We start from the raw sequence: 6408 nt of genomic DNA on the forward strand, positions 1-6408 counted from the left end.
TATGACTGGGCAATGCACAGTCAGCAGCTTTTTCAAGTAAGAGCTTGCATTTGGCTCAAAAAGTTGCAATTCCTGCCTTGTAGTCATGGCATTTCTCATTTTTAAGTTCACAGGGGTAAGAATGACAGACCCTAGGAGTAACAGAAGTGTTCTGGGAATGGAATGACAGGCTCTGGAGTGGAATGACAGCCCCTGGGGTTAGCAGGAGTGTTCAGGGACTGGAATGAGAAACCACAGAGTAGAATGATAGCCCCTGGGGGTAGCAGGAGTGTTCTTTGACTAGAATGAGAGATCACGGAGTGGAATGACAGTCCCTGGGGGTAGCAGCAGTGTTCTGGGACTGGAATAACAGGCCCCAGAGTGGAATGACAGCCCCTCGGGGTAGCAGTTGTGTTCTGGGAGTGGAATGACAGGCCCAATGGTGGAATGACATCCCCTTGGAGTAAGAGGAGTGTCCTGGAACTGGAATGCCAGGCCTACCATTACAGTCCCAGGACACATCTCCTACCCCCTGGGCTGTCATTCCACTCTGGAGCCGGTTATTCCAGTCCCAGAATACTCCTGCTAACCCCAGGGGCTACCATTCCACTGTGGGGCCTCTCATTCCAGTCCCAGAACACTCCAGTAACCCCCAGGGGCCATCGAGTGATGACCAATAGATTGTGAGATTAGATCGCTGAAAAAAAGACAAAGTGGACAGCTCCCCTAGTGCTACCTTGAAAGCAGAGGAGGCGCAGCAGTTCTAAATCACATGGGATAACCGCGGCACCAAGCTGATTCTAAAATGCATATGTCGATTTGGCCTAGAGTCTTATATTTTAATGAAGTATATAATAATATATTTTTAAGGAACTTCCCTAAGAATTCCGTAATTTTGGTGCCATGACCAAGAATCCCCTTTCTTGGATCGCCACACATCGAGCCTCAGATGGTGGGGGCACACAAAACAGGGCATAGAAAGATGATCATAGTAGCCAGGTACAATTCCTATAGGAGTGAGCAGTCCATATAGGGGTGAGTGAATTAAACACAGATTCAGTTACGATGGGCTTTTGTAAAGGCAAAATATCCTCTTACCAGGGAAGTTTCCTGTTGCCACCTCTGCACGATTTACAGCTCAGAACTTAAAGGTAAAGGTAAAGGTTCCTTTGCTCGAAAGCCAGTCAAGTCCGACTCTAGGGTTGCAGTGCTCATGGCCTTTCCCTCCATTGTTTTACGAAACCCATGTTGGAACAGAAACTCCCCTCTGCATTGCATGCCGCCTTCGCTTCCTTTGATCATCGGGTTTTATGGTACCCTCCGCACTGCATGCCGATTTCGCTTTTTTTGATCATCAGGTTTTATGGTACCTTCTGCATAGATTTATGGGCCGTTCAGGGGTGACTTTGCAGTCAGTGTGGCATTGCCCTGAGATATTTGAATGTGGTTTTGAGCTGCACTTTCTCCTTCCGGTTGAGAAAGTGTGGAGCGAATGCTAGATGCAGAATCGCCCCTCACCACCCTCTTCTGAGCTTGTCAGTAATCCTCCCGGCTCTCTGCACCAGATACAGCTGGATCATTTGATCATTCCCAGTGCAGACAATCTCCACTGTCAGAAGAGGATGCCTTTTTTTTTTTTTGGATCTGCATGAGTTAGTGGACTAGGCTATCCCCCTTCCAGTCAGAAGCATGCTACCGGTAGGAGCTTTGAGCTGCACAGAGATGCACGGATGAGTTTTCGTAAAGTGGGTAATTCTTACTGAAAACAATTTTGAATTTCTCTCCCCTGAAGTTTCGACCTGCACATCCTTGTTTCAATTTCGCTTCTCCCTTGTGGAAACCAAACCCAGGATTCTTGATTTGCTTGCCGGACTCCATTTCCCCATCCCTATTCTCTCTCGTAAAATGTACACATTTTTTGACAGTGTTTATGGGTCAATAAATCAGCATGATGATGCGTATCGATGATGCACAACGTCTATAAAAATATCCAATTGCATATAAAATTTCACACAAAAACACTATGCCAGGCAGACCGAATGCGATCTAAGCTATAAGACCAACAGCCCAGAGAACCAAAACCATGGACAAAAATAGAAACGAGAGGAACAAAACGGGAAATATTCACTCATCCCCAGTTCTTACTGCTTTTGAAATTAAACCTGTTGGGTGAGACAGTGAAGTATAACAGCTAGATTTGAGTCCAGGAATGCTTCAGAGACCAACAAGACTTTCCAGGTATAATTTTTCAAGCCTCTAAGTTCCCTTTGGTAGATATCTGATGAATATCTGACAAAGGGAACTCAGACTCTCAGAAGCCTATATCCCAAAAATCATATATAGCTAGAGCTATAGATAGATAGCCGGCCTGGATGATTCAGAAGATGGAATTAAGATTACCGGGAAAAACATCAACAACCTCAGATATGCAGACGATACCACTTGAATGGCAGAAAGTGAAGAGGACCTAAAGAGCCTCTTGCTAAAGGTCAAAGAGGAGAGTGCAAAGGCTGGCTTGAAACTCAACATCAAAAAAACTAAGATCATGGCATCCGGCCCCATCACTCCTTGGCAAATAGAAGGAGAAGTCATGGAAGCAGTGACACCCTTTACGTTCCTGGGATCCAAGATCACTGCAGACTGTGACAGCAGCCATGAAATTAAAAGACGCCTGCTCCTTGGGAGGAAAGCGATGGCAAACCTAGACAGCATGATAAAAAGTTGAGAAATCACCCTGCCAACAAAAGTCCATACAATCAAAGCAGTGGTATTCCCAGTAGTCATGTATGGCTGCGAGAGTTGGACCATAAGAAAGGCCAAGCACCGAAGAATAGATTCTTTTGAACTAGGGTGCTGGAGAAGACTCTTGAGAGTCCCTTGGACTGCAAGGAGATCAAATCAGTCAATCTTAAAAGAAATCAACCCTGACTGTTCCCTGGAAGGCCAGATAATGAAACTGAAGCTCAAATACTTTGGCCACCAAATGAGAAGGGAGCACTCGCTGGAGAAGACCCTGATGCTGGGAAAGACTGGGACGGCACAGGATGAGATGGTTAGACAGTGTCATAGATGCAACGAACATGAAATTGAGCCAACTTCAGATAGATATACATATATAAAATTTACAGGCATGTAAACATAAAATACAAACTATACTCATTTATACTCAAAATAATGCATTTAGCTACATTATGTCGAACTTGCTTAAATTTACTTATTAATATTTATTATTACACTTTTATTTAATTACCTTATCTATCTAATACCGAGAACATTTTCGTTATAAAGCATGTTACCTTAATCTATCTATCTTTCTTTCTTTCTTTCTTTCTTTCTTTCTTTCTTCTTTCTTTCTTTCTTTCTTTCTTTCTTTCTTTCTTTCTTTCTTTCTCCCCTCCCTCCCTCTCTTCCTCCCTCCTCTTTCTCTGTTGTGATTTAATTTTATTCTTGATTTTCAGCTATATAATTTTTTAAGAACTTCCAATTTTTCTCGCTGAAATCAGTCTATCATGCATGAGAGATGTTAATTTTTGCCATTATTGCATATTCATGCAGTTTGTTCCTCCATTCCATCCAGTTTGGACATTTCGCTGCAAATATTACTCTTGCTGCTGCCGCCATATGCATAAATAATTCACCGTGCATTTTTTTGAAGTACTGCTTGGTGAGATATTTAATAGCACACTTTCCGGGCCCACCACAAACTTTAGTGCTAGTCTCTTTTGCGTTTCTTCATCTCTCCCTATCCAATACTTCCCAGCTTTCTTACGTGCCCACCACATACGATAGAATGTTGCATCCGTATTCTGACATTTCCAGCACTTCTCATTGTAATATTTTATTTATTATTCATTTATTTTATTAAATTTATACCCCACTCTCTCTGAACCCAGCTCAGAGCGGGTGACAATGGCTTATAAATGCGCAAGATAGATATACAATTTAAACCTTCCAAAAACATAGCACACACACCATCAGTCATAATCAAATGTGCGTTTGCGATATCTTTAGGGGTAATATGCCATCTAAGGAACAATTGTTACCAGTTATATCCCAAAACTCTTGTGGCTCTCTAAGGTGATACTGGAGTAAAATCTGCCTGTTCCAACCGTAGACCAGCACAGCCAACCTCGGAAACAGTGAAGTGTGCCTCCTTCCTTCCCGATTTCTGAAATTGGATTAAGATTTTTAAATGCCGCTGTCTTTTGCAGAATTACGGCCCAGCTTCACTTTGCAGTCTGGCAACGTTATAATCCGCATGGAGGTGTTGTGGACTCACTTAGCCAATGTTCTGCTGCCTGCCCACCGCTATACCCTAACACCGAACTGGCATTGCGGGGGGGATGCGCAGGTACCAAAGTCTTGCAAGCCAACTTAGAACTCTCAAAAAAGAGCATTCAAAAAAAATCATGGAGGGAGCTTGCAATCCACTGCCCAAATTCAATTAGGGTGCGTGGAGGTGGGCGGGCTTTGTCACTCATGTGGAAAGGTGTTGTCTTCTCTGGTCAACCATGGTGCAGTTCCCTGCTCTACTTAGGATGCCAGCCTCCAGGTGGGACCTGTGGATCCCCTGGAATCATAGGCGTAATCTTTGTGGGGGCGGCGGGGCTTCAGCCCCCGCCGAAATTTTCAGGAAGGTGCTCAGCCTCCCCCGGGAGCCACCCTTGCTCCTAGCAAAGCAATGCCTCTGGCCCAGCCCCAGCCCCCCCCCCCCGGAAATTGGAAAGTCTAAACCCTTGCCTGGAATTACAGCTCTTCTTCATACAACAGAGACCCATTCCCCTGGAGAAAATGGCTGCTTTGGAGGGTGGACCCTATGGCACTGTATCCCACTGAGGCCCCCATCCTCCCCAGGCTCCATCCCCAAATCTCCGGGACTTTCCCAACCTGGATCTGGCAACCCAACCTCCCATCCCCCACCAGTGGCCAAGGGGGATCCGGGAGCCCTATGCTCTACTGGGATTGAACCTGGGACTTTCCGCATACAAAACACGTGCTCTTCTGTATTTCTCCCTAGAAGTCTGCAAAGAGGAGCAGACACATAACAGGGAAACCTCGACTGCCTCAATGCTTTCAGTGTACCACACGCCAAAATCAAAGCGGAACCAAAGGCACGCGGGCATCCATTGCCACGACGGCTCACACGGCGATACAAACCACAGCGCAGGCACAGTGCGCTCCTAACTGCAGCAGAGGCGAAACCGCTACCCAGTCACCCAGTCCCTCTACAGAACATTCCTCCCAAGGTGGGACAAAGACGTACTTCCCTCGTTCTGAAAGGTCACAGGAACAGAACAATCCCTGTCTCCTAATGGGAAACCCAACATGAAGGAGTTGAAGAACCCTAACCCATCCTGTTACCTGTCACCAGCTCTCGGAGTTCGCTCTTCTCCTGTCTGCCACAGATGTCCTTTTACAAGAAACCGGGGCGATTTTTCTTGCTCACTGCCTTCCCTCAGCCGGTCTGAGATCTTGGCCTTGGTCCAGCCTGAGAATTAGCTCTTGATGAAAAGAGGAAGCCGGCGGGATGGTTATTTCTTTCTGAGTGGCGGAGGAGAAGAGCACAAAGGCCAGTGTGGAGTGAGGAAATATTGCCAGACGAAAGAATGAGGCTACTTGAGGCAGAAGCCAGGAGGGCAAAGACCCGAGGTTTCCAAGGAAAAGGGAGGATTTAATAAAATCTCACTCTCCCAGATTGGGGCATGGTGATTCACGGAGGCTGAGAATTTTCCGGAAGCCTGCCTTTCTTCCTCTTGTGGTTGAGGTGTTTTATTAAGACAGGAGGAGGGCTGAGTATGGGCCTGGGCGATGTACACTGTGCTAAAGTAACCCCGAGTTCTGAAAGGCTGAATTCCGTGAGCCGAATTAATGAGGCAAATCAACGACTGCTTGGTGTGACCTCTTGTGCAGTTTCCAGAATTGCATACTCCACTTCTGCTGATCAAACGGAGGAGTTCTGCTCCAATTGTCCCCCCCCCTTTTTTTGCCTGTGTCACTGGTAAAACATAGTCTTCTTTCACTCTTTGGGGAGCTGTGGGGAGCTGCTGAAGGGATGCCAGACTGACCCCCCCGGGGGGTGGGGGTCCCCCACTCCCGGGACCCAACTTTCTGCCACCAATCAGCTGCCTGGGGGGGGGGATGTACCATAAAAAAAGGGAGGAACACCCAGAGTTTTAGCAACATGCCTACGTGACTTCACCATGACCCGAAAATGATGTAGGAAAGTCAGGAATGTCGGGACGACCCTGTTTTTTGCACAAAAATTCTATGGTGGAAGCTAATTCTATCATAGAGGTTTTGCTCAAAAAACAGAGTGTCGCCCCGACATCCCTGACATGCCTACATCAAAGAAAGAAAGAAAGAAAGAAAGAAAGAAAGAAAGAAAGAAAGAAAGAGAGAGAGAAAGAAAGAAAGAAAGAAAGAGAGAGA

The 6408-nt window shown here is 46.1% G+C and overlaps 1 protein-coding gene across 1 annotated transcript in view; it reads right to left on the minus strand.

The window, feature by feature from the left end:
* Positions 1 to 5403, minus strand: part of LOC107105653 (chemokine-like receptor 1) — an 11068-nt gene extending 5665 nt beyond the window's left edge. Inside the window, exon 1 of the mRNA XM_015405650.1 lies at positions 5341 to 5403. The gene's annotated coding sequence lies outside the window, so the exon portion shown is untranslated. The remainder of the gene's footprint in view (positions 1 to 5340) is intronic.
* Between the last annotated feature and the right edge of the window lie 1005 nt (positions 5404 to 6408).

The sequence above is a fragment of the Gekko japonicus genome, unplaced genomic scaffold (assembly GCF_001447785.1).
Source record: "Gekko japonicus isolate JY-2015 unplaced genomic scaffold, Gekko_japonicus_V1.1 scaffold4627, whole genome shotgun sequence".
Classification (NCBI taxonomy): Eukaryota; Metazoa; Chordata; class Lepidosauria; order Squamata; family Gekkonidae; genus Gekko; species Gekko japonicus.